The sequence below is a fragment of the Acomys russatus genome, chromosome 6 (assembly GCF_903995435.1).
Source record: "Acomys russatus chromosome 6, mAcoRus1.1, whole genome shotgun sequence".
Lineage (NCBI taxonomy): Eukaryota > Metazoa > Chordata > Mammalia > Rodentia > Muridae > Acomys > Acomys russatus.
In genome coordinates, this window is record NC_067142.1 from 26,304,058 (window position 1) to 26,331,389 (window position 27,332).

The following is a 27,332-nucleotide window of genomic DNA, read 5'->3' on the forward strand; positions in this document are numbered from 1 at the left end:
ACTGGAGTTACAAGTACTCATAGCCATGTCTAGCTTTCTCTATGTGGGATTGAGTCTGAACTCGGGTCTTCAAGTTTGTGCAACAAGTACTCTTACCCACTGAGCCATTTCTCCAGAGTTAGTGAGTAATATCACCATGCATATCTTCAGTATTGAGGCATCAAATGAGAAATCAAAAGGGAACAGAGGGAGAGAGGGAAGGAGGACGGGAGGAGGGGGAAAAAGGAATGTGAAAGAGAGACAGAAAAATGAGACCTGAATAATGATGCCTTTGTTTGTCATTCTGTGTATGTGGATGCAGTTAAAAACAAACAAAACAAAACAAAACAAAAACCTCAATACTCCTTAAAGATAAAAAAAAAAATGGCCAACAGATTATGAGTAGAAAGAAATGACCTCAGCACCACGAATGTCATCTATTAAATGCCCACATGTAAAATTGTACCCCTTGGTGAAAAGTAAGAACCTCTCCTTTAGGATCAGTTAGTCCTGATGTGACTTGATGCACCTGGGGTGGGGGGTAGCCAGGAGGGTGGGGGATCACCTTTTCTGACGGGAAGGGGAGGGGGAAAGGGGAAAGAGGGTAGGACTGAGAGGAGAGGAAGGAGAGGGTTGCCATCAAGATGTAAAGTGAATAAATAAATGAATTTATTTTTTAAGACAAAAAAAATCTTCAGAGACTGGGTCTCTCTTCACCACTTCTACACAGTACAGTTTGAAATGTCCCTGCCAGAAGAAATGAACTTGAAAATAAATGATACAAGGCATCCAGAAATGGAAAGAAAGTAAAAAGATCCATTCTCTTTTTCAGATTACATCTTAAGTATAAGAAAAGTCTAATGACTGCTCAAAAACTGTTAGGACTAATATAAATTAGGCAAGCGGTAAGATGGAAAATCAACATGTAAAAGCAGGTGAATATCCACAGCGTAGCAACAAATGGAATCAGGAAAATCATCTCATTTATAATGGAACCAAAGAAATAAAATACTGAGAGCTAGAGAGATGATTCGGGTAAAGAAAGGTACTTGTTGCCAAGCCAAATGACCTGGGTTCGTCCCTGAAGCCTACAGAGTAGAAAGAGAGAACTGACTCCTGCAAGGTGTCCTTTGCCTTCCACAGTTATACTGAGGTGTGCATGTACACATGTGCAACACGTCATGATGATATATAGACAGGAGGTGGATCAGTACATAGGTAAGTAGATAGACAGGCAGACAGACACATAGACAGACAGATAGGTGTTATAATAACTCAAAAACAAAAGCATCATGAAATGCATGACCTGGGAATCCCACTTCTGAGTGGCTCACTAATAAACTAAATTTGGAGCATCACAGATATTAGTACTCTTGTATTTACTGCAGTCACGAGAAACGAAACTAAAAGGGGTCTCCGAGGGATGAGGAAGGGGAAAGGCGGAGAGAGGATAAAGGAGCCTTGGTTGGCGGCTAAATGCAAAAGTGCATTTAATGTACACATTGGAAATTCTGAAACGAGACCCTTACTTTTAAATTTTAAAGCCATAAATAAGGGTCTAGAGCGATGGCTTGGTTCCCAGCACCTGTGTTGGGTGGCTCACACTCACCTGTAACTCCACTTCCAGAGGAACCAGCATCCTCTTGGCAAGAATCTGCACTTACACACTCACTCCAGAACAGACATAGACATTACATAGAATTAAAAAGGAAATAAAACATTTCATATATATATGAACGTTTGCACATGCTAAAGGTGACATATTATCCTTTCAGGTGTTGGCTTCCTGTAAAGTCACACACCCTTCCAGATCACTCAGCATCTCCCTCCCACATGGAGGCATTCGTGGCCCAAAGGCAGGAGCAACCTCTGAAAATGTCCTCAGAATTCAGGGGACCATGAAACTTGAGTGGGAGCTCATGCCCTGGAGGAGAAGCTCCGCTCATCTGATGGGCCTGGAAGCCAACCCAGGAATGGGTAGTGACTCACCATTTTATAAGGATTGTGCAAGGCCCCCGATAAGCACACACTTTGTTTCTCCTAACCATAACCTAAAAGAGGAGAACTATAATTTACCCACATAATTCCTAAGTAAGAATGACAGAACTGGGGCAGTGAGGCCCTTAAAATCGAATAGAGATGGATAGTTATCACATATTACATGTAACAAGCGATAGGCTGAGATAGCGGAACCACGTGTTGAGTCTTCAGTCAGGTATTCGTCCCCTCTTTAGGAAAAGAACACTCTGCTTTCACACACAGAAATCCCCAGCGTGTCCCAACGTAGTCACCATGTGCCTACACTGCTGGAAGGTTAAGGGATGGAACATGAGACAGAAGCAATTGAATAGAAGGCATAGCTCACTGACAGAATTCTAACAAAAGCTTTTTCATTCAAAATAGATTTCACTCAGAAATGGGCTCGCCATCCCTCCCTGTAGGACGCATTCTTGGTAGCTCTGTCCAGAACACTGCCAATCCCACTACACATTTGTTTTATATGGGTTTTCAAGTGGCTCTGCAGTTTCCTTCTGGCCAAAGAACTCTATAAAAGCTACTAGGGGAATAAGAAGCTCAGACAGGTTGTCTCCCAGGCTTGGAAGGCTCACCTGGCTCAGCTCTGAGCTTTCAGAGGGCGTGGGGGTGGCCAAGAACCTCAGCCAATCACCATTGAGTTTAAGGGACTGTGCAAAGATGAGAAATAATTCCGTGTAGTTCTCTTGGGTCATTTGTTAGAGCACACTAAAGGCTGGGGAGATGGCTCCATCAATCAGTAAAGTGACTGTCTGGCAAGCAGGAGGACCCATGTTTAAGATCTGAGTGTGGTCCTGTGTGCTTGTCATCCCAGCACTAGGGAAGGGGCCAGCAGCCTAAAGAAAGAAAGTTGATAGTATCTTGAGGGATGAAAATCAAAGCTGATCTCTGGCCTCAACATGAACACATGCGTGCACACGCGCACGTGTATGCACAAACACACACACACACACACACACACACACACACACACACACACATCACATCACATCACAAAGAACTCACACTAGGATTTTTTTTTTATCAAAGTAAACATAGGAACAAGTCCAGCCCTTGCCTAAACGAATGTCAGTCCCCTAAGTAGTAACAGGCAGCCATCTGGATGAATAGAAGCAGGAGGAGCTTGCTGAATCTGGCTCGCATTTTTCATCACCAGGATCCGTTTCCTCAGTCCTTTCTTTGCACCCCTTGTCCACTTGCCCACACTATGGATTAGTCTGTGACCTTCCTCCTGGATCTGGCTCTACTTTTGGACGGATTTGAATGTTAGAGACTGCTCTGGGAAAGCATTTTCTTAGTTCCCTCACCACTCAAAACTCCATGTAACCATCTCGTTTCCATACTCCTCACTGAGCCAGCAATTGAACGTGTGCCTTCACTTCAACCCTTATTGAAGAACGTGTTGCCAAATGGTTCTATAATTGTTCTCAGACACATGCCTCATTTCAGACAAACGGTTAGATTCTAAAAGGAATGCTTCTAGTCCTTTCTCCCATTCAGTAAAGTCCAGCTTCCTTCTCTAACCCCCCGACTACACACTTGTTAATCCACCAGTGTACTTATAACCCAGACCAGAGAGCTTCTAAAACCTAAACACGAATCTATCCATTTTACCAGTCTCATTTTAAATGTCCTTTAAAGATGATTCTATTGGCCAAGCATGATGGTGCATACCTGTAATCCCAGCACTCATGAGGCTGAGGCAAGAGGATTGCCATGAGTTCAATCAAGACGACCCCAGCTCACAGAGATTCTTAAACATTAGGGTAAGTGTTTCAAACATGTGCAAGCCTGAAGACCTGAATTTGGGTCCTCAGGATTCAGTTTAAAATTTGGGTGTGTTCCGTGCTCCGAGAAGCCCAGTGATAGCAAGATGGGAGGGCCAGACAGGTGCATCAGTGGCAGCTCACTCCACAGCCAGCCGATGTAGTCAGCTTGGTAAAGAAAGTTTCCGGCCATGAGTAGCCCTGAGGATTAGTACTGTCCCATGGCCTGTACATATATGCACATACACATTTGTGCACATTTATGCACATACAGACACACCTGGGCACACACACAATAAAAAAATGACCCTATTAAAAGCCACCTTTATGTTGTCAAAAACACTTTCTCGTTAAGCAGCAGACAGAATGTTTAAAAATAACCTCTACTGCAAAGCTGAGCAATATTCTATAAAGACTCAGTTCTTGAAAACTCAGCAACATCTAGGGCCAGGCCACATAAATCAGTTAGCAGTTGCTCCAATTCTCAGGGACAGTGTAACTATGTAAACACCTCTGCAGAAATCGGTCCTTGTATTGCCTTTAGCTACAGAGAAAACCAAAAAACCATAAGGCAGAGAGTTGACAGCTGATAAAAGATTCAAAAGATTGGGTACCACAGCCCCACACCCTCCAGAACAACAAAATGCTTCTCAACTTTGGTGGGGCAACATCCTAATAATCTATTTAAAGTTACAACTGTGGTTTCATCTCACTTAGCAGCAGGGAGTCTTTGTTTTCTGTGACTACATGGCTGATCTGGGGCTGGGGTTTGCTGCTGACAAGCCAGCATCCTGAAAGCATCATGCTGCCTGGTGACGGCTCCAGAAGATATTCACTCACAGACCACCAGGTTTGCTAAATGCCTATCATTGTAATTTAAGTTGGGCTATTCTTGCTCTGAAACTATAGTGTTACCTTTCTCAGGAAGACTAACAAATGTCTATTTACTCCTAGCACTACACTGAGCATAGACCAAAGAAAAAAATTCCACTGGAGTCCAGCTTGTGAACTAATGAAATAATTGGTGTTGTCTACATGAGCACAGGCAAGGGGCTACCTGTAAGGCTGTGTGCAATATGCGATTGGCTACACTACTACATTACTGAAGAAAATGACTCTGTCAGCTATCATTAACTACCTATAAATACTCAGAGAGGGGCAGGACCTGATGGAGCCTTAATGGAGTCAATCTTGTACAGGTCTCTTGGAATCATCACAAGTCCCGAGAGTCCAAGAGAGCAGCAGCCATGTCATGCCAAGGACAGAGTTTCATTACAACCCTCTGGATTACCAGTTAACCAATCAACTCACCAAGAGCCGTATTGTATTTTGAAGATCCTCCCTCAGGTAAAATATCAGTTGAGAGTCTCAGGGGATATAATGGTGACTGGCCTTCGAGCTTTCTGCTTTATGCGTCAAATGGCCTTTTGTGAGCTCACATTTAAGCTTAATAAAATGCACAAATCTCTGGACTCAGATTTACCAAAAGGACTTAAAAATGCTAAATGTAACAAAGCATACTTTCTCACTGTAACACACCTATGCCCAGCCTCTTGGTAGTGTTAATTTGGGAGCCATGGCTGGTGCCTCAAAGACTCCATCCTTTTGCTGACTAGCCCCTTGACAACAGCCTTTCCCCAGAGCCTGGGCCCCATGTTACAGTACATGGCTCACCTTTCCCAAAAGTGTTATGAGACTGCAAGATATAGGGGAACGTACCTTGGCATATTCACAAAAGCCTTCCAATGCCCATCGTAAAACCCAGCCTACGCTTAGTCCTGAAAGGCTGAGTGAACTGTGTGGCAGAACCAGCCACCATGGTTTCTATCTCATTTAACTCTGTGGAAATTCTTAGTGAAGCTGTTTTTGATACCCTGGAGACCTGCCCACAATTGGCGCCAATAACGCTTCGTCATTGAGAAGGGGAGGGAGGGAGGGACTCCTAAGGTCCTGGCCTTCCTAAATATTTACAGGCAGTTAACAGTTGCTAATTTGAAGGCTCATGAGGCCCTGCCCCTCCCTGAGGGCATCTAAGCTGGCAGACAGTGTCCTCAGCAGTGTAGCCATTCATAAATTGCTTATGGTCTTAGCGATAATCCCAATTAAACTTTGGTTCACAAGCTAAATGGAGGTGGAATCATTTCCTTTTGCTCCATCCTTGCAGCTCTAACCTTCTCCTGGGTGTCAGGGAGGACCATAAGTCACATTGCAGAAGTCTGAGATGAGCCAGATCCCTCAAGCTGAGCACTACAATCCTTTAACTGTAGGTGGACATGTCCCCCCATCCAGTCATCCAGTTCTGGGTCAGAGTCAATTTACATATTTCTTGGGAGTGTGTGTGTGTGTGTGTGGGTGTTTGCGTGTTCATGTGTCCTTGTTTCTGTCTTTGTATGTGTACAAGTCTGTGAAGACCAGAGTCTTCACTCTCTGTCACAATTTTTGAGACACTGGAGCTTACAGACTTGGCTAGACAGCGTGGCCATGCTCTGGGAATGCATCTGCTTCTGCCTCCATAGCACTGGATTCAGGCATGTACCATCATGCTTTGGTTTTGTGTGGATGTCCAGAAGATAGACACTCAGGTCCCCATGCTCTTGTGGCAAAAACTTTACTGTTTGAGTCCTCTCTTCCCATCCCCAACTCTTGTATTTCTAGTCTAGAAAGTGTTTACTCTCACACCTAATGAGCTTGTGAGACTCTTAGGCAGCAGGGCGTTCTCCGACTTCATAACCTTCATGATCGATATCGCTCCATTGTATGCTTTCTTTTCCTCCTCTGCTAAGTTCCCTTCTAAGCACCTAGTCATGTATGTGTATATATATAGATAGGTATATGTAATACTGGGTTACATATGGCGAATTTCATACAAATATATAAGCAGATTGTGTGCACTGGGAAGAAGCATGAGGACTTGCATTGTGATCCCCAGCACCCATGTAAAGACTGCATGGCGACATGAACCTGTAATGCTCGCACAAGAGACAGCAGGATCCCAGGGGTTCCATGAGGAACCCAGGGATTGGTGAGTCCATGGGATCCTGGCTCAGTGAGAAACCCTATCTCAGGTAAAGAGCAACAAGGGAAGATAACCCAACCCAAATTTACCTCTGTTCTCCACAGGTGCCCATGCACACACATGTGCACACAAACACACACAAATCCACAGACTCACACACACAAACTCACCGGCACATAAACACACACATGTACACACATATACACACATGTACAGGTATATACACACACACTCACACACATATACACACACATGCACAGGTATATACACATACACACAACTCACACAGATACACACACATGCACAAGTATGCACAAATATACATAACATACACACATACAAACTCACACACACATACATACACACACACACATACTCATACACACATGCACAGGTGTACACACACATACACACAAACACACTTACACATTAAATGACTATTCTTTGAAACTAATTCCCACTTATTATCTTCGCTTTTCTCATCCCTCCTCTCATTAGGCCCCTTATACTTTCTTGCTTTCATGCATATATGATTTTAGATAGCTATATAAAATCCAGGGCTGGCCAGTGACTAAAAATAGACCAACCATATGACCCAGAGATAGCACTCCTGGGTATTTCCCTAAAGCATTCCAAGGCAACATAGCACATAGATCCTTGCATGACCATGCTTTCTGCAGCACTATCTCCACTTAACTAATCTATGGAACCTCGACCTTAGCTCAATGTGGCCATGTTAAGCCTGTGGCAATTTTATCTGGAAGTGAAATTCTATAAAGTCACTATCAGATACTGGGCTTCTATGGAGAATTCACTCATGGTTGAACTTCTGTTTTCTACAGTGGCCTTAAGGTTGAGTAAAGAAATTCACAGGAACCATGGGGTCCTGTGGGCTGTCAGTCTAGAGCAGCATAGAGAATAAGGAGAGGCTGGAGGTTTCTTTTCCCACCACTCTCCCTCTCGGCATCTCAGACACTCACCGTGATGCGGAGCCAGGCCCTTGTGTGTTCAGGGGCTGCTGTTATCAGGGTGTCCCACCATCCAGATATTCAGAGTTTGAACCCTTACCTTGTGCTCTCTTCTGAAACCCAAGAGAAATCTTCCCCTTAGAGGTATGACCAGGGCTCTTAGACATCTTTCTAAAGTAATGAATAATGTGATTGGTAACCAGTGGTCCTAAGGGGGAAACCACAGCTACTAAAATTAGGAGCAGCTGTTTAATTGTAGTGCAGTAGTGTCAATAGCAGAAATGCCATGGATGAGGCTGCCTGGCTCTAATGCACTTTTCTTTTTCCAGTCAGAGGACTGATAGGTATAAGGAGGAATAAAAGCTCTCTCAGAGTGTCTCAAAACCACTGAGATTATAACATTCCCAGGTATATTAGGCCACCTGCTGTTAACATAATGTTATATTCAAAGATGGGTAGTATCTTAGCAAGGAGAAATATAAAATGTACAACTTGAGGTGTATGCTCAACTTCATTAACCAGTATATTTTATTAACAACTTAGTGACCGAGCATACGTCACTTAAAACCTGACTAACCAAAACAATAGGAAATGAGAATTAATGGACACAATAACAAAACCGTAAGGATATCAGTTCCAAGGAACGATTCTCCTGGCACAATCAGCAGGATTTCTTCTGCTGGAACCTAGAGTAACCAGAACCCAGAACCTCAGCAGGAGCCTGGAGTCCCGAAGCCTTCCCTCGAGTGGTTCTCTATAGGAGTGTCTCGAAGTGCAGCAATGAACAGCCAAAACTATCCCAAGTCTCCAAAAAGCCCCGCCTCCAGTTCTGGGCTCATTTACATATCTCCTCCCAGAGTCTGTTCATGGGATCTTTTCAGCTGGCAACAATTAAGTTCCTGCACGAGGTGATTGCTCTTCTAGTGGGTTAACCTCACCTGTTCTCTCATGAGACCGTTCCAATCCCATTTGGGATCCTAAAAAACAGGTTTATCTCTCCTTCATTGAGGAGAAAGGGGGCACCAGGAAAAGCAATACAGCTAAGTCCTCTATTCAAAGAGATAAATAGATTAAAGATAAGTTTGATATTAAATGGAATAAAGGGGGTGGTGGCCTTGGGACAAGATCCCACCCAGCCAAGCTTCTAATTTGTGAAAAGGAATTAAAGAACAGTTTAGGTCCACACATGGTGGTACATGCCTTTAATTCCAGCACTTAGGAAACAGAGGCAAATGGATCTCTGAGTTCAAAGCCAGCCTGATCTACAGATATAGTTCCAGGACAGCCAAGCTAAGGCAGTGAAAGAAAACATTGAAAACAGAAAGCCAGTGAAGGTGTAATTGAGCAAGCGGCTCATGTTCCACCTCCAGCAAACAGAAGGCCTTGGCAGTTTTGGCCACATAGTTTTGGCTTTAGAGTCAAGGACAGAAGAAAGGGCTTGTGGAATCTCTCTCCATGACTAAGAAAGCTGCTGAGGCCAGGTAAGTGTCCCTGCAGGGTGGCCCAAAGATGTCATTTCCTGAATCTGTGAAGGAAAAGCCTGGATTGCCTTGGAGGCCCCAAGATGTTGGAGATGCTAGAGCCATGGGAGACCTCCAAAGGAATTCTGGTAAGAGGGAGTGGAGCCATCCCAAGAGAAAGAAGTGTGTTTCAGTCAACAAAGCTGAAAGGAACCGGATATCTGAAGATCATTTTGACATCAGACATGGAGATGTAGAGTTTGGAATTTGCCCAGCTGGTTTTCAGTCTTACTTTGGTCCAGTGTTTCCTCAGTATGTTTGCTTTCCTCCATTTTGAAATGGCTATGTATATCCTGTGCCATTAATGTGATCTTTGTTTTTTTTTTAATAGAGATTACAGTTAAAAAATTGCATGAATCTCAAAAGGAACTTTGAACTTTGGAATTTTAAACACTGTTGAGACTGTTGTAGACAATGAGGACTTTTGAAGTTGGACTAAATGCATTTTGCAGAGTCTTATGGCTACAAGACTACAGTGGCCAGGCAGTGGTCTATGGTAGTTTAAATAGGCATGGCACCCATAGATTCATGTGTTTGAATGGTTGGCCCATAGGGAATGGCACTATTAGAATATGTGGCCTTGTTGAAGTAGGTGTGGCCTTGCCAGAGTAGGGAGTGGCCTTTTTGAAGGAAGTGTGTCACTGTAGGGCAGGCTTTGAGGTCTCATATGTCCAAGCTCTGCCCAGTGTGGCACACAGTTGCCTACTGTTGCCTTTAGATCAAAATGTAGAACTCTCAGCTTCTTTTCTAGCACCATATCTGCCTACATGCTGCCATGCTTCCACTCCGAAGATAATGGACTAAACCTCTGAAACTATAAGCCAGCCCAATTACGTGTTTTCCTCTATAAGAGTTTCCATGGTCATGGTGTCTCTTTACATCAGTAGAAGCCCTGAGAGAGAAGTTGGTACCAGGAGTGTGGTATTGCTGTGATAGGCCTGAGCATGCTTTTGTTTGGAAAATGGAAACTTTGGAACTGTGAATTAGGACAGCAGTTGAAGGCTTTAAGTCAAGCTTAATGAGCCATCCTCATAGGAACATGGAAGACAGTGGTGCTGAGTGTAGCTAGAACTGTAGTGGCCTAGCCCAAGTGGTTTCACAAGGGAAGAATGCTAGCATGTTGCCTAGAGACTGTTCTTGTGATATTTTGGTGAAGAGTATGGCTGCTTTTTGCCCTTGCCTGAAAAAAATCTTCTTGGGGCTTAAATGAGTTTAAGAGCAAACCTAAAACAGCCTATTATCCACTCTGTTATGTGGTTGTTAGTGTTGACTTTTAAGCAGATTTATAATAAAAAGGAATAAGACCATAAACAGCTCCATTCCATGGCCTCTCTATCAGTTTCGGGGATCCTGTCCTGCCTGAGTTCCTGTCCTGACTTCTTTGGTCATAAATAGCAATGTGGAATTTCCTCTCCAATTTGCTCTTTGGACATGGCATTTTGTTGCAGCAACAGAAACTTTAACTAATAGGTAGTTTATTTAAAAGAGAGTTAGTTATCTGGAAGCTAAACATTAAAAATGCAGGCCACTAACTCTTTCAAAGTATCCCCATTGCTATATGGGAGATGTTATCATAATGGCATCAAAGAGAGAGGAAGAGAGAGAGATGAGAGAGAGAGAGAGAGAGAGAGAGAGAGAGAGAGAGAGAGAGAGAGAGAGAGAGAGAGAGAGAGAGAGAGCGCAACCACATGGCATGATGTTTAATCTTGACTGTTTGACTGTCAACTGGACTGGATGTGGAATAAGCTAAAAGACAGAGCTCTGGCAGGTCCGTCCATGCAGGCATTTCCAGAAAGGGATGACCGAGGGAAGTCCCTCTCCCAGAGTCAACAGCACCTTCGAGTAGGCAACTCCAATATAAAGAGACCCAAAGAAAAAGCAGGGCTGCTTGCCCGCCTGCACTGCTTGCCTGGGAATGTGTCTATCCACCACTGCTGCTGACAGCCTTCGTTAACACCAGACTCAGATTCATGAGCCTTTCAACACAGACGGAAGACCAGTGGCTCCACAGGAGCCCTCCGGGCGCTCTTCACCAGACTGAGATGCCAAGGCGTCCAGCCTCACAGATTGAGCAGCTTCCAGCTTCTCAGCCTCTACAGCATACCAATTGCCTCAGTCAGACTGCCTGGCCTGTTTTGTGTAAGCCAATGTAATAAATCATCATATATATGTATATAAGCCTATACATTCTATTCATCTAGAGGACCCTGGCTAAAACACCTGATATTAAACGACAGGCATCAGGGACAGGCTTGACTCCAACCCTTTAAAGTTTCACAACCAGCAGTGGCAGAATGGATACAAAACTGCCAACGCATAAACTGCCCAAAGCCTAAACCACTTCAAATGCATGGCACCAGAGGGATGCGCTCTCCATTCCCAGATTTTTCTCCAGGCAGCTAGATTTGAGGTTGGATCTCAATGCTCATGGATTTTCAAAGGCTCTGATATATATATATATATATACACACAGAGCCTTCTCCCTGTTCAAACACAACATACATCTTAAGAGGCTGGAAAACACATGAAAGGTAGTCTCGTAGAGCCATTGCCGTGCACATAGCCATTCAAAGTTCTGAGCTTCAGCTGCCTCTTCTGGAAATAGAGACTGTATAGGGAGCCAAGGAGGAGTGCTCAAAGCGACCATCAAGAAGGAAACAGAAGATCAGCGGCTAATGCTTGCTTGCTGTTAGAATGGAGCCTGGCACTCTGAAGGTGCACCAAAGGAATCCCACTGTCAGGACACACGCAGCAGCCTGATTGGTAGAGTGCCTGCCTGGCATGCATTAAGCCTGGGGTCCCATTGCCAGCACTCCAGAAAGCAAGCATGGCGGGCTTTCGTCCTAGTACTTGAGAGGCAGAGGCAGAAAGGTCAGAAAGTCAAGATCAACCTCAGCTCTTCAGTGAATCTGAGACCAGCCTAGGTGTGTGAGAGCCTGTATCAAACAAAACAAAAGTTTCACATAGCAAGTCTACAGAATAGATAAGAGGATACTTTTCTGGTGTGCTGGGACTAGAGGGAAAATTTCCAAGGTCTACAATATCATTAAAAAAAAAAAACACACATACACAGAGTTGCACAGACTTGTCCTTCCACACATTGTTTTTTCAGAGTTTCCTCTCTCAGGCAGAGATAGCATGTAAGGACCCTTGTCTTAGTGAAGCAAAGGTTTATTATTAACCAACAATGCACCAAGTATAAGAGTCCCATCATCGGCCTGTACTCTAAAACAAGAGAATTTTATTGAAAATGCTGCAATTAGAGATGTCTTTTATTGTTCTTTGGATTAGGATCCTAAGACAGATGTCTTCCCCACACCCACTTCTCCCACCACCATCTTCACCTTCACAAACCAACTGTTTGACTAGACGTGACACAATACAAGGCATCATGGCCCTCTCCATCTCCCCTCTCTACTCTCTCCAAGTCCTATAGTAAGTAGGAACAAGGCTGCTGCCGTGTGTGTGTGTGTGTGTGTGTGTGTGTGTGTGTGTGTGTGTGTGTACGTGCACGCGCATGTTGGGGAAGTAGATGTGACTGGCTACACACATTGGCCAGCCACTAGCTGCATTAGTCACCTTTGCCATTGCTGTGGCAATAATACCTGAGAAAAACAACCTAAGGAAGGGTTTTTGTGGCTCACAGTTTGAGGCATGCGGTATGACGCAGTCAGTCACTGGCATTGGCTATCAGGAAAACAGAGAAAAGATGAATGTTGTGCTCAGCTCTTTTTGTTCCTTTTATTTAGCTCAGGCTCTCAGCCCATGGGATGGTGCCGCCCCTATTGAGTGGGTCTTTTCAACTGAATTTGCCAATCTGGAAACTTCGTCATATAGAAAAGGCCAGAGATTAGTCTACTAAGTGATTTTGGATCCTGACAAGCTGATAATCAAGATGAACTATTGTACTGGCATGCTATGTTGGGAATCTGTGGCTGGAGCAATGGCTTAGTAGTTAAGAGCCTACTGTTCTTGCAGAGAACCTCTTTTTTTTTTTTTTTTTTTCAGTTCCCAGCATCCACATTGGTTGCTCTCAGCCACCTGTAACTCCAGTTCCAGGAGATTTGGATCTCTTGCGGACCCATTGGCACCTACAAACACATGGTGCACTCAAGCACACATGAACAAAACAAAAATTAATAAGAAGAAATAGAAACAAAACATATTTTCAGCCAACCAGAGACAATGACAGTAGCCCCCTAGAACCCACCATTGCCAAGTTTACAACACAGTAAGTGTGCATCTTAGTTTTCACTAAATATAGCCAGTTCTCCTCTAGCCCTTTAGGAAAATAACATGGATTGCAAATACAAATGGTAGAAACATACATAGTCAGAAAACTCAAGAGATATTCCAGCCAGTGGAGCCACAGATAAGAGCTGCAGTCGGTCCTCAATAAGTTAATGCTCTCTTTGTCTCTCTACGTTTTTAATCATACATACACTGTACATGCACTGTGCTGAAGAAGGACATTTTTATACATGCAGCACATTTTCCATACCCCCCCTTCACTGTTCCCTCCTCACATTAGTCCCTTTCGTTCCTCTAAACAGTTTTGCTTCCATTTGTCTGTTTGTATGATATCCAGAAGAAAGAACCTTTTCTTCTGCTCTCAAATGGTCATGGTAGGAACCCAGGATTAACAAGTCTTGTTCTGTGCAGCAACCTGGGTGCCTTGGAAGCCAGGAAAGTGCAGAGGGAGCTAAGGCTGGAGGAAGGAGCTCCACGCTCTGACTCAGAGCTCAACTATTTGGGAGATTCCATCTATCTCTCTGGAGGTTAGTAACTCCAAAAAGACAACCAGTTCTGGCCTCTGGTGATAAACAGGGGAAAGAACCCAAAACTCCATAGGATCCTGATGGATAAGACAAGCCCTAAGAAAACTAATTTAAACAGCTGGGAAGCTCCAGACAGGGGCAGTGTTGACAGATGTGGGGCAAGGCTAATGGCGAGCCTAGTCTAGGCCGTGCTGGGCGTTATTGAGTCCACCCCTCTCCACCTATCCCACCCTTCATCTGAGTCAGCTTAATGCCAAAGAGAGCAAAAGCCCCCCATCTCCCCCCATCCATCTGGGGCATCCCCAACCCACAAGAAGGGAAACCACACATTGAAGGTTTGAAGTCGGCAGCACAGAAGCCACATGTGGGAAGTGGAGGAGAACTGATAGCCATCTCTGGGGCACCACAGGCAATCGTGTGCAATTTAAAAACACGTGCTGTAAACCTGTATTTAAGGTCCATCAGGAGCTGCAAAGTGGCTGCATATAACCCATGGTTTCTGAACACTGGAGACTATAATCTCAGGAGGCAGGTCATGTTGCATATTAAGAGCACAAAAGATCAGATGAAGTCAATTTGGCTCTGACTCATAAAGACAAAGCAAGCAATTAGAATAGTAGAGTAAGTGGTGGGGGTGCTGGAAGCGGGCCCCAGTGTCATCCACACACCCTGGTCTTCCCAGGGATTCCGCAGTGGCTATGACAGGGCACAGGATGCATAGCTCAGTCTTGGCCATACACTTCTGTTTGTGGCTCTGGGCTTATCCACCTAGAGACCTGGGGACAGTAGGGGTTCACATCTACAGCAGAACTCTGCAGTGGCTACCATGCCCCAGCCTAAGGCTATCCGCACTGCTTCTGAGACTGGACTTGGTTCTCCCAGAGGTTGCTCGCTGTCCAGCCCCTGGCTGGTGGTGGGAGCGGCTTTGCAGTAAATACTGACTTTCCTAGGCCACTGTCAGTTTCTGGGGTAATACAGCAGCCTTCACAACAAGACCTGTGCTGTGCTCTCAGCACAGACTGGTCCTCATAAAAGGTATATTTAAATGAAAAGGTGTGAAGTCCCCCCACCTAGCAGAAGTGTCCTGTGAGTGTCTATGTTTTACCATAACCTGACTATGGCAGGCAGCTCCTGGCCTCTGTGATGATGTGATGAGAAGATGAGAAGGAGTCCCTTGCCCTCTCGGCCTCCTACCTACCAGCTTACTTGCCTGTATTTAGTGTGTGTGTGTGTGTGTGTGTGTGTGTGTGTGTGTGTGTGTGTGTTCATGCACACCCACATGTGTCTGTGTACCACGGTGCATGGAGGAAGCTGGAGGACAACTTGCAGAAGCCATTGCCTTCCTTCTAGTTCTGTGGCCCCAGGGGATCAACCTCAGGCAAGTGCCCTCACCTGCTGAGCAGTCTCACTGGCCCTAATGTGTATTTTTGACTAATGCTTATTCTTAAAAAATAATAGATGAGTGAATAAATGAATTTTCTGCACAAACCTAATTTGTGTCATTAAGATTCTTCTTATAACATTTGTTTGCTTTATGGTTTTTCTTTGTTGTTGTTATCTTTTCTCCATGAAAGCAGAGCAAGAAGACTCTGGATATCTGCATGAAGGGATTCTATACATTTATTTCTTTTTTTACTCCTCTTTATAAAGCTTGTGGTGTTTTCCAATGTTTCTAGAAATATCACTACTAATGCTATGTACACAAAAAACATTATACGCTTAAGTGCTATAAATCAAACATAGTTTATTAAAAAGAAGTCAAGGTCCCTGAAGAACATACCAGAATTTACAGCATACTAGATGATGTGTATGTGTGTGCATCTATAGTCTTTGCATATGCAAGTATGTGTATATGAGTGTGTATGTATGTGCATGTGTGTACATGTATGAGTGTGTGCATATGTGTATGCGTATATGTTTGCATTACATGTCAGAACATTTGTGCATGTGTATCTCTGTGCATGTGTATACGCACATGTAAGCATGTATAGGTGAGCATGTGCATGTATGTAATTCACCTTTTCCCCTTGCCATGACCTTCCCTATGCAAAGAGGGGAGAGTGAGCCCATCTTTGTAAGTTTCAAACCGGTAATTGAATGTTTTGTGCACGCTGCTATGCATCATGGAGATCCTGGTATACAGACCTTTGACACGTATGTGCAGAACACTCCTAGATGAAGAAAAGCTGAGTGGCCATCTCACTAAGCCACTACCCATGTAGCTACAGGCTTGCAAACATCCTAGTCTAGACAATAATTAAAGTCAGAAATGTAACTTAATTAGAGCATGTCTCTTTGGAGCCCTGGGGGCCATTCCTCAAGCTCACTACAAGTAGTGTTTACACAGGCTGTTCTGGGGTGTGCTTGGGGATATCCTGTTAGGGAGGTCTCTTAAATTCAGTGTGAGAAACAGCCATGATGGGGGTGTGGCAGCTCTAGGTGGGTGCAATGAAACAGAAGAGAATGTTTGTGTGAACGCACAAACACAGGTGTCACGGGGCACCACTACCGGATTAGGTGACGGCTCAGTGGGCAGTGTCTGCTGTGCAAGCGTGAAAGACCAGCTTTGTATCCAACGTTATGGAGAGTGCTGGGTGACTGTTCAGGCAGTGAACTGTCTCAGTCATTTTTTCACTTTGGAAGCTGCTCACCTGCACCTCCAGTTCCCTCAGGTATTTAAGTTTTATTCCTGCTCAAGTGTCTGCTGGGGTTGAAGACCAGGTAGTTTAGTCAGTCAATTAAGCTTAGCTGGTTAGGGGTTAAGATGCTTTTAGAGCAAGCTAGATGTTTTAAGTTAATAGAGATGAGATATGATAGATATTGATTTTCATTCAGAATTTTAGACCCAACAAGATAGGAAAGAGGTTTACCTCAAGTTTGCCAAATACAAATAGCCAACACTATGAATGTAACATTAATAGAATTCCTGATTGTCTCGTGGTTCTTCCTGCTGTACATAGTTTAGTTTATTCATGTGTAATAATATAAATGTATATGTTAAAAAGAGACATAATTTTTTTAAAAAGCTGTGCACAGTAGTTGGCAGAGGCAAGAAGTTCCCTGGGATTTGCTGGTCAGCCAGCATGGCATTCTTAAGGATTCCAGGGCCAGGGAGAGACTCTGTCTCAAAGCACGAGATGACCAGAGCCAGACTGACACCCAGAGATTAACCTGTCATCTACATGTTCACTCACATCATACATATGCACACACAAGCACCTATGTGCATGCATACATGAGTGTGCACATGTACACACACACACACACACACATGCACACACACACACACACACACACACACACACACACAAAGATAAACATCACTGCCCTGTAACCAGGATATCAAGGAAACAGAAGCTCAGTCTGGTCTGTTAAAATCACAATAAGCCCTTAGCCCAAACCCACATCAAAAATCACAAAACAGAAGTTTGGATGGCATTTCCATATATTTTTGTCTGTTTACAAAATATTTTATCACTTTTCTTTTTACTAGTGCCAGCATTTCACATGTGCAGATTTTATCTATAACTATAATTTCTAGCTTCTTCTGAATACTTTTTAAAAACTAAAAAAAATGCAGACCTGATTTATTTTCAACAATTATGATGCTGATGTCACATCAGAATGATGTCCCATCGGGGCTGCCTCCTACCGACCCTCTCTCCAACTCACCCCATTGAGATCAATTCCTGCCACCCTGCCACTGAAGGACCAGCGGCAGTTCTAATGGTTATCATACAGATTTGTTTTCTGTATTCTGGCAGCTGACTTTGGTCATATCACCTCTGTGGCCTTTGCAGCTATGTTTGAGTTTCAAATCTTTTCTCCTTTCTCTCTCTGTCTCTCTCTCTCTCCCTATTTCTCTGTCTCTGTCTCTCTCTCTCCCTGTCTGTCTCTGTCTCTCTGTCTCTCTGCCCCCCTCTCTCCCCAAGCCCCACCTCCTGGCAGTGTCTTAACTAGGATCTTTGCTTTTGTGTGTGTGAGTGTATACATGTATATATTAGTGCACTTGTGTGAACAGGTGTGCATACATGTGTACGAGCATACATGTGCAGGCCATAGGAGGTCCTTTGGTGTCCTTCTTCAGGAGCTGTCTACCTTGTCTGTTGGGACAGACTTTCCAATTGGCCTGGGCATCCTGGAATAGGCTAGGCTGACTGGCCAGGGAGTTCCAGGAATCCTCCTGCCTCCACGTCCCCAGCACTGGGATTACATGTATGTACCACATCCAGCTGTGTGTGTGTATATTCTGGGTATCAAGCTCAGGCCCTGTGCTTCCAAGGCAAGCCCTTTGTCAACTGAGCCATCTCCCCAGCCCTCACGCCTCCTTCAGGTTGTGCCCACCAGCCTGGTTAGACACGGGTCAGGGCTGGATCACAGAATGACCTTGTAGGCAGGACAGATGACGAGGTAGAGTAAGACAATAAGCCAATAGTCAGAACTCACTGGGATCATCAGGAAGATGAGGGTGCAGACCCTCACTCCTCACCCTTCTATGAGGTCTTGGTCAATACAGAAGATCTTGGTCAATACATCAATATAACAGATCCTGAGTCATATGTAAGCATAAAGCAAAGACTTATAAAGTTCCTCCTCTCTCCTGTATAAAACCCTTCCCTTAGAAGGTGTAAGTCATAGTTGATAAAACTAAATCAATTGAACTTTTTAAAATTAAGCATTTTTTACTTTTTACATATACATTTATGTTATTACATGTACATACAATAAACTACCTATAGCAAGAAGAACCATGACACAATCAGAAATTATATAAATGTTATATTCTTAGTGTTTTGGCTATTTGTATTTGGCAGCCTTGAAGAAAACCTCTTTCCTATCTTGGTGCGTCTAAAATTCTGAATGTAAATCAGTCTCCATCACATCTTGTCATTATGAACTTAAAATATCTATCTAGACCTAAAAATACCTTAAACGCTAAACAACTAAGCTTCATTGTAAAACTAAGATACCTGGTCTTCAACTCCATCAGAGACCTGAGAAGGAATCAACTTGCTTACCTGAGTATGCTTGGAGTGCAGATTAGTAGCCTTCCACATGAGATGACAGAGACAGTTTTCTACCTGAATAGTCACCCTCAATTGAATTTTTTTTAACTTTACTAAATTATTAGATTGCATGAACTTATAAAAGGAAACTATCTAGCACTCCAAATTTTCTTAACTCTCCTTGAAAAACAGCATACAGGTGTATATGTAATACAGGCTGCTTTCACCATCTATCCAACAAAGATAGAGTAGGAAAAAGTTAGTCACAGTATAAGCCTATCTTAGCGGTATTATCAACATCACTGAGTTTAGTGGAAGCCATGAAATGTAGAATTTCAACGAAACAGAATCCAGAGACTTGAAGATTTTTATCTGTCGTCAGGCACAAGGGCGGAGGTGACCCTGTTATGGGAGGGGTGTTCTAGAATGTAGGATGCCTGCCAGAGCTTTGATCGTTTAAACTCAGATTCTCCTCCACCCTTCTAGAACCTGAACTACAGCCTCACACATTCTTTGCCAATTATCAGCAGGGTCATCAGGGGTCACCAGGGCTCTTGTTCGGCTACTTCAGCCCATAGGATTGGGCTGCACCTTGCTAAGGTAATGAAGTAGATTATGGTACTAGATTAACCTCACTAGGCTGGAAACTAAACAGGAAGTCTTAGGTGACTGGCCAACATCCGGAACATTAAATGACAAGTGGGGTTAAATTAAAGGTTAAAGAGCTTAGATTCTGGGGTTTGGAAGGTCAAGGGATTAAATCAGACTCCGCCACACACTTAGGCAAGCTATTTGGCTAGGCAGAGTCTCTACTTCCTTCTTATAATTACTAATGCTTACTCCACCTGATCTTGTGTAGATTAAATAGGATAGCATATGTGGATAGTGTGTGGTGTAGTGCAGGGCTTACAATAAACCCCCGGAAAATGATGACGTCACCTAGCTCCCTGAGTACCCTATCTGCGAGCAGGGTGACTTAGCTGTAGCTAGGTGGATATACTTCAACTTTGAAGGCCAAAACACATGAAACTACTGGCTATAGAACCATCTCCTACCAGAGACCTTTCTCAGACTAAATGAAACATGCACGGATGGGGGTGGGGGTGGAGTGGGGGGCTCATGAGGCCCTCCCTCTCCCTGTGGAGGTGTGAGCAGTTAGCAGTTGCTGCAGGAGGGCACTCACACTCCTCAGTGGTGTAGCGACAGGCAGCTACTCTTGTTCAAGTAAATAGCCCCTAAGTAACACAGGTACCTCTAATTAAATGCAGTGAGTCACACTCAAAAGACGTAAAAGTGGGAGGGCAATGTGAGAAGAGGAGACAGAGTGGGAGAGGCACGGAGGAGAAGAGGGGATAACGGGAGGACTTATGACACTCTATACGTGTGGAAAGTTGTGGAAGAATAAATAAATACAACAGAGTCAATCCGCTGTGCTTGTCTTCACATGTCATACATTGACATGTGCTCTGCTCTAGGGTGGTGAAGGACTATCGAGGGTCCCTTCTCTAAGAGATGGCCTCTCAGTGGGGAGGAGCCAGGGAAGTTTCCAGACACTCTATCCTAATACACAGACTAAACGAAACTAAGATGGGAGGGTTGGGTTTAATTTGTTTATTTTTGATAATTAGGATTTTTCAAAGGGGAGGTGGCTTTTTGTTCCTGTTTTTTGTTTTTAGTTTTTTTTTTTTGTTTGTTTGTTTGTTTTGTTTTGTTTTCTTGAGACAAGGTCTTGCTATGTAGCCCAAGCTATTAGCTTTCCGGCCAATGTCCCTGCCTCTGTTGAATTCTGTGACTCCAGGGTGCTGCTGCCTTGACCAGTCAGGTGTTGTAGACTAAGTTCTATAGTGATACATTTTTTTAACCCAGGAGACCCCACAGCAGCTTGAGAGAGTTAGGAGGCAGATTCCACACAGCTATGCAGCTGTCTGCTCTAACAAAACAGCAGAGGACATAACTTAGGAAGAGAAGTTTGTTTACCTGACAGCTTTGGAGAGAGAAGGAAGGAAGGAGGGGAGGAAGACAAAAGAGGAAAAGAAAGAGGGAGACAGAGGAGAGAGAGAGAAGGCAGAAGAGAGCGAAGGAGAGAGAAGAGGAATAAGAAGAGCAAAAGAAACAGGGATAGGGAGGAGGAGGACAGAGAGGAGAGCAAAGAGGTACAAAGAAAAAGAGGAGAGGAGAGCAGGGGAGAGAGAGAGCAAGAGGAGAATTGGAGAAAACAGAAAAGAAATGGGAGAGGGAGAGAAAAGAGACAGAAGAGGAAGAGAGGGAAAGGGGACAGAGATGGAAAGAGGGAGAGAGGAACTTTGGAACTATGTTGCCAGTACTTTCAGGATGTCCCAGGCCCAGTCCTCTCCTGCTGGCATCACTTTGCAGGTGTGGCCGTCAATCAAAGGAGCCTCTTTAAACAGTGTCAAGATCACAGACCGGTAATCTGGCTGCTCATCCTCCCAGCAAGAAGCCCTAAACAGAAGCACTTATCATAATGAAAAAGATAGCAGAGGCACTGCCGCCCTGGCGCTAGCCATAGTGGCATCTGTGGTACCAACACAGACACATTGGGCGATTCTATCACCCTGTTCCCAGGCTTTTCCTTGGAGCTCTGCCCAGAGCCTGGCTCTTTCTGTGAGGTTTCATGTGCCACTAAAACCAATAAGAAAAATCTTTCCTTCTACTTAATCCAGCCCAAAGTATTGTGGTATCCATTACTGAATCAGACTGAAACAGAGAAATGTGGGCTAAAGAGATAAGGAAGCAGCAAAGGGAGTAGTAACAAGGGGATCTTTGACAGTAACAAGTACAGTGAGGAGATCTAATAGGAGGGCCAAGGCGCTGGCTCACTGGACACAGGTGATCGTCACCAAGCCTGACAACCTGAGTTCAATCCCCAGAACCCATGTGGCTGAAGGAAAGACTCAATTGTCCTCTGATCTCCATATACCTGCCATGGTGCAATTGAGTCCCTATAAGACACACACACAGAATAAATAAACATTAAAAGAACAATTGTGAGATAAGGGAAAATTTTTGACATGAAGTGGTCAAAAGGCCTAATTGATGCTATGAATGTGTGTGTACATGTCTGTGTACTTCTATGTATAAGTGTGTGTGTGTGCTTGTGTGTACATTTTTGTATGTGTGCTTGTGTGTGCCTGTGTGTGTGTGTGTGTTTGTGTGTGTGTGTGTGTGTTTGTGTGTGTGTGTGTGTGTCTAGCTGCATGTGCTTAGGCATGTGGAGACCAGAGAATAGCCTTGGCTATTGATAAGATGCCATCACCTTGTATTTTTGAAACAGGGTCTTCCACTGGCCTGGAACTAACCAAATAGGCTATGCTGGCAGGTCAGTGAGCCCCAGGGAAGCCCCTGTGTCTAGCTCCCTGGCCCTGGAATTCTAAGTAGTGTCACTACTTGAAGTTGTTGCTGTTTTCTATGTTGGTTCAGGAATCTGAGCTCAGGTCTTTATGATTGGGAGGAACGCGCCTAAGTGACTGAAGCATCGCCCCAGCCCTGATGAAGTCAATCTGGACAGAGAGGAGAGGAAGAACTAAGAAAAAAATCCCACGGAGATGCCTCCAGGCACTGTGAACATCAACAGCCTACCCTTTTGCTAACTCTCCAAAGCAGAGAAGAACTTGCTGGCTATACTCTTTGGTGCACAGAGGAGCATGATTTGGAACAGTGACTGCAGAACCTTGATCAGGGGACCAGAGTTGCTCTAAGTTGGCACATAGACTCATGCCACCTGTACACAACTTGCTGTTGACAACTAGATCAGTTTAAAAAAAAATGACCCGAGAGATGGCTCACCGGGTAAAGAGCTCACCTCTCAAATGTGAGAACGTGAGTTGTGATCCTCAGAACTTTTCTGTTGCTGGGATAAAATACCCCCACAGAAAACAAGTTAGGAAGAAAGGAAAATAGTTCAGAGCTTTCAAGGCATGGCGTGGCAGCAGGAGCTACCGTTTGCCTGACAGGAGGCAGGAAGTGGGGCCAGGCTCTAAGATTCCACCCCTCCACCCTGCCCAAAGGATTGTATCTCCACCAGCAGCCTCTACCTCCTAAGGCCTCCACAACCTTTGCAAACATCTTCCTCAGCTGAAAACAAGTGTTCAAACTTGTGAATCTTAGGGGCGTCATTTCCTTTTCAAACCACAGCACTGTGTAAAAGACCAGGTGCAATGACACACCATCTATAACCCTAGTGACAGTAAGACAGGAGCTGAGATAGGCAGAGAGGAAGCTCACTGTAGTGACAAAGTACCAGGCCAGTGAGAGACTGTCTCAAATTTTAAAAAGTAGAAGGTGCCTGAGGAAAAATATCCAAGATTCAGTGCCTGGTACTCTTCACATGTGCAGTGTGCATGCATACACATATGTACACATCACACGCACACACACACACACACACACACACAGAGAGAGAGAGAGAGAGAGAGAGAGAGAGAGAGAGAGAGAGAGAGAGAGAGAGAGAGAGAGAAGGTACTCAGAGATTTCACAGCAGTTCCACAGAACCACAATGTTGAAGCGACATTTGAATCACATCTTATAAAAAATGACCCACCCCGACACATGACAGAATGGAAATTCAAAACAAGATTTGTCCTTGTCCACAGGTGGCTTGAGAAAGCATCACTCTCCATGTCTGGCATCTCTGGCTCTTTTCCTGCAGGTAGTCAGTCAGTTTTCTCAGCGCCGTGTGGCCACCGTGACTCAACTCTGCTGGAACAGCTCAGAGGCAGCCACAGACAGCAAGTCAACAAACAGGTGTGGCTGGCTTCCAATAAACCTTTATCTACACAAACACACAGTGGGCAGGTTTTGGCCTGATTTGCAGCTTGTCAACCTCTATACCAAGCCACAGAAAGGAGACTGAACTTGACTTTAAGACAATAAAACCACCTGCTCTATCTTTCTCTTGAGCCTCCTCATCACGGTCTAAGTGTCTTGGTCCCTACTTCAGAAAGGCGGCTGGACCTCCTCCCTGCCCCCAGCCAGGGCTTTCTCATAACAATCCTGGCAAAAGTTCCTGCTTATAGAGAATATGTATCTGTAGGGTGATCAGCCATAAATAGGACATCACACTCCACCCAAAGGCTCAGGGACCATTGAGGAAGAAGGATAAAAAAGACTGTCCAGAGCCAGAGGTTGGGGAGGACCAGATTGGAGTTGTCTTCTGGGTATGGCAGATTGTTAGAGTCATCAGTTTGCAATGGATGTGTTTTCTTCCACAAGATCAAGCCAACCAATACTCCAGCACAGAGGGATGAGAAACTTGGGAACCCCTTATCCTAATTGAGGAGGTACTGTCAGATCATGGTTGTGTGTGTGTGTGTGTGTGTGTGTATGTGTGTGTGTGTGTGTTTGTGTGTGTGTGTGTGTGTGTGTGTGTGTGTGTGTGTTACTTTTTAAGAGAGAAAGAGTTGGGGGATGGAACAGTGGCCCAGTGGCTAAGAGCATTGGTGGCTCTTGCAGAAGACCCAGGTTCTATTTCTAGTACTCACATCATGGTTCAAAACTATCCATAACTCCCATCCCAGGGGACCTGGTGCCTTCTTCTGATCTCTGTGGGCATGAGGTTTATGTATGGTATACATACCGCATACAAGCAAAACAGCTATATACATAAAAATACATAAAATCTCCTTTTAAAATGTGGATATGTGAGATCTTGGTAACGGTGGTGCACACCACTAATCCAAGAACTTGGGAGGCAGAGGCAGACAGATCTCTGAGTTCAAGGGCAGCCTTGTCTACAGAGTGAGTTCCAGGACAACCAGAGAAACCCTGCCTCCAACAGCAAGAGAAAAAAGTAGATACATGTTTGGGAGAAGAGACAGAAAGTAAGGGTGGATCTGAGAGGAGTACAAGAGAGGGAATATTTTATACACTGTATAAAACACCCATAAATTAATAAATATTATTTTTTAAAAGAAGTGCCTTCCTATGGAACATATGTCTAGAAAGAGAATCAGCCAGGAATATATGACTTTAAGCCCACCCTCTAGGTACCCTTCACTCTGTTCTGCCTTGGTGAGTAACTCAGAGCCATTCACTCTCTGGGACCCGCCAATCAAGGCTCAGCACCTTGCCACTTCACTGACCAAGGTTTTCATCCCATTACTCACCACAAAGTTGCATTTGGGGGTCCAAATGAACTACTGAGGCCATTGCTTGTCACATCTAGGGGTTGGGGGGGATGGCAAATCATTGCATAGAACAGTCACAGGTAATACATGTAGCCTTGTTTTCCCTCCAGGCTCTGACAATGCCACAGGCAGGGAAGCTAACTGTGTTCACACATGTCTCCATGCATACAGTACCTATTTCATAAACATAGCTCCATGTGCACACTAAGCAAAGCAGGTCTTGCCCTGTCCGCTGGGAGCACAGTGTGCACGAGAGGACAGACTCTTTGCAGTGGTCTGTTCAGTGGGCAGAGAGCTGAGTCAGACTTCTTTCCTGAAACTCTTCTAGTCAATATTTCTTTCACTGACTCACGCCGCTCTTAATGGGTGAAACTTTGCTGTTGTAAGATTCCTTAAAATACCCTCCCGGGCCAACCACCGTTTATCTTGGCAACACGTAGCACAAAAAAAATTTTTTTGAAAGTCTCTGCTTGGCATGGCCTCTGAGCTACTGGCACGTTAGAGCTTAATCACGCACACTGAACAGAGCTCGGGTGCCTGCAACACAATCCCTCACCGCGAAATGTGCGAGATTCTTTGTTCACTGTGAATGAAGCTGAATTCAGAAAGGGCCAACTGTGACAAGCAGTGATACGAAACAGTGGAGAACCTGGAACATCTTTCCTCTGGCAACTGGGCGGTAGGAATTGATGCCCAGTGCTCAACTACACAACTGCTCAGTGTTCTCTGCTATATAAGCTGGGCAGGGGCAGGGGACCCCCTGAGCTGGGGACTGATTGAGCGAGGGAACAGAGGCACTAAGATATCAGGGCTGTACCTGGTTCCTCGAAGTTCAAGAAAAGAGTGGATTGAAAGACAGTGCTAACATTAAGGACTATCTCCGGAAGAAAATAAATAAGGAAATAAAATTTAGGATTTACCAAGACATTTCCAAACATTTTCACTTTTCTTTAGGAGAGCGAAATGCTTAGGTTTGGTTGTATGTTAGCCTTGGCGGGAAAACAGTAAGGTTGCAAACCCGGCTTGAATGTACAGGTGTGTGCGGCTGGTAACACAGCAAGGAGGGGCAACAGCAACAACAAATGGGAACTAAAACTCAAACAGGTATTAGACACCCAATTACAGGTTCCAAGAAGGAAGCAGTCCACTGTCAAACCCCACACACCTGGATTCTCACAAAGCAGGCACCGGACGGACGCAAGAAGCAGGGAGCCCTGGCGCAAAGGCGCCAAGATGAGTGCCAGAGCAGCCTCCACATGCTGGGTGATGCCTGCATGTATTTACACTGAATGGCTCCTAAAGAGTCCTCCAGAAACATCACACAAACCTGCAAATCCAAACTCCAGTGACGACGGCTCTGCTCCTCCTGAGCACAGCTACCTTGGGCCTCTCTACATCAGCGTCCACATGCAGGGCGACAAAAAGGCAAAGCAAAGCAAACTTCTATCCTTACCTAAAAGGCATAGTAGCCAGGCCAGCTGGACGCGCCGCCACTGTTAGCCTGCTCCTGTGTTCTGTCTCATTCCATCCAAAGTCCTAGTGCTATCCAGGAGGGCTCCTGGGGGTCCTCGGGTCTTCCTGTAAGAGTTTTTGATCACCGGCTTGCTTAACAAACACGTCTGTGTTCTGTGGGTGTTTGAATGCAGTACCACACGGGGCACCCGGCCAACACTCAGCTTCCACAGGCAACGAGAGGAAAAAACTCACACCCTCCAAAACAGGCTCCCCTCGTTGGTGTCTTTTAAGGTGGGGGAATCCAGGTGTCATCCACTAGTGGGAGGCTAGCGTGAAAGGTAGCTCCCGTTTCTGACTTCTCTACTGCCTTTGTGGCAGCCCCAAAGTTTGTTTTTCTTTCTCACTGCCCTCGAGTTCTGCTCGCGATTGGGGATCGCCCGGCTTGCCTTTCCACCAGCTGCACTTTAAATGTATTTTAATTGGCTGGAATGTCGAAAGAATCTATTTGGCAGTCGTTAACATGGGAAGCACGCCCAGGGCAGCTGAACAGAGGCCCCCAGAAGCGGACGATTACTTCATCAAAAGCGGCAGTTTGAATAGCACTGACTCCTACATGACTGCAAGGAATGGAGTTCTATAGCCAAGATGGAATAATTAATAATTTGTG

General features: G+C 44.7%; 1 protein-coding gene across 1 annotated transcript in view; it reads right to left on the reverse strand.

Annotated features, from left to right (window-relative positions):
• Nckap5 (NCK associated protein 5) overlaps positions 1–27,077 on the reverse strand; it is a 958,567-nt gene extending 931,490 nt beyond the window's left edge. The window contains exon 1 of the mRNA XM_051147282.1: positions 26,664–27,077. The gene's annotated coding sequence lies outside the window, so the exon portion shown is untranslated. The remainder of the gene's footprint in view (positions 1–26,663) is intronic.
• Between the last annotated feature and the right edge of the window lie 255 nt (positions 27,078–27,332).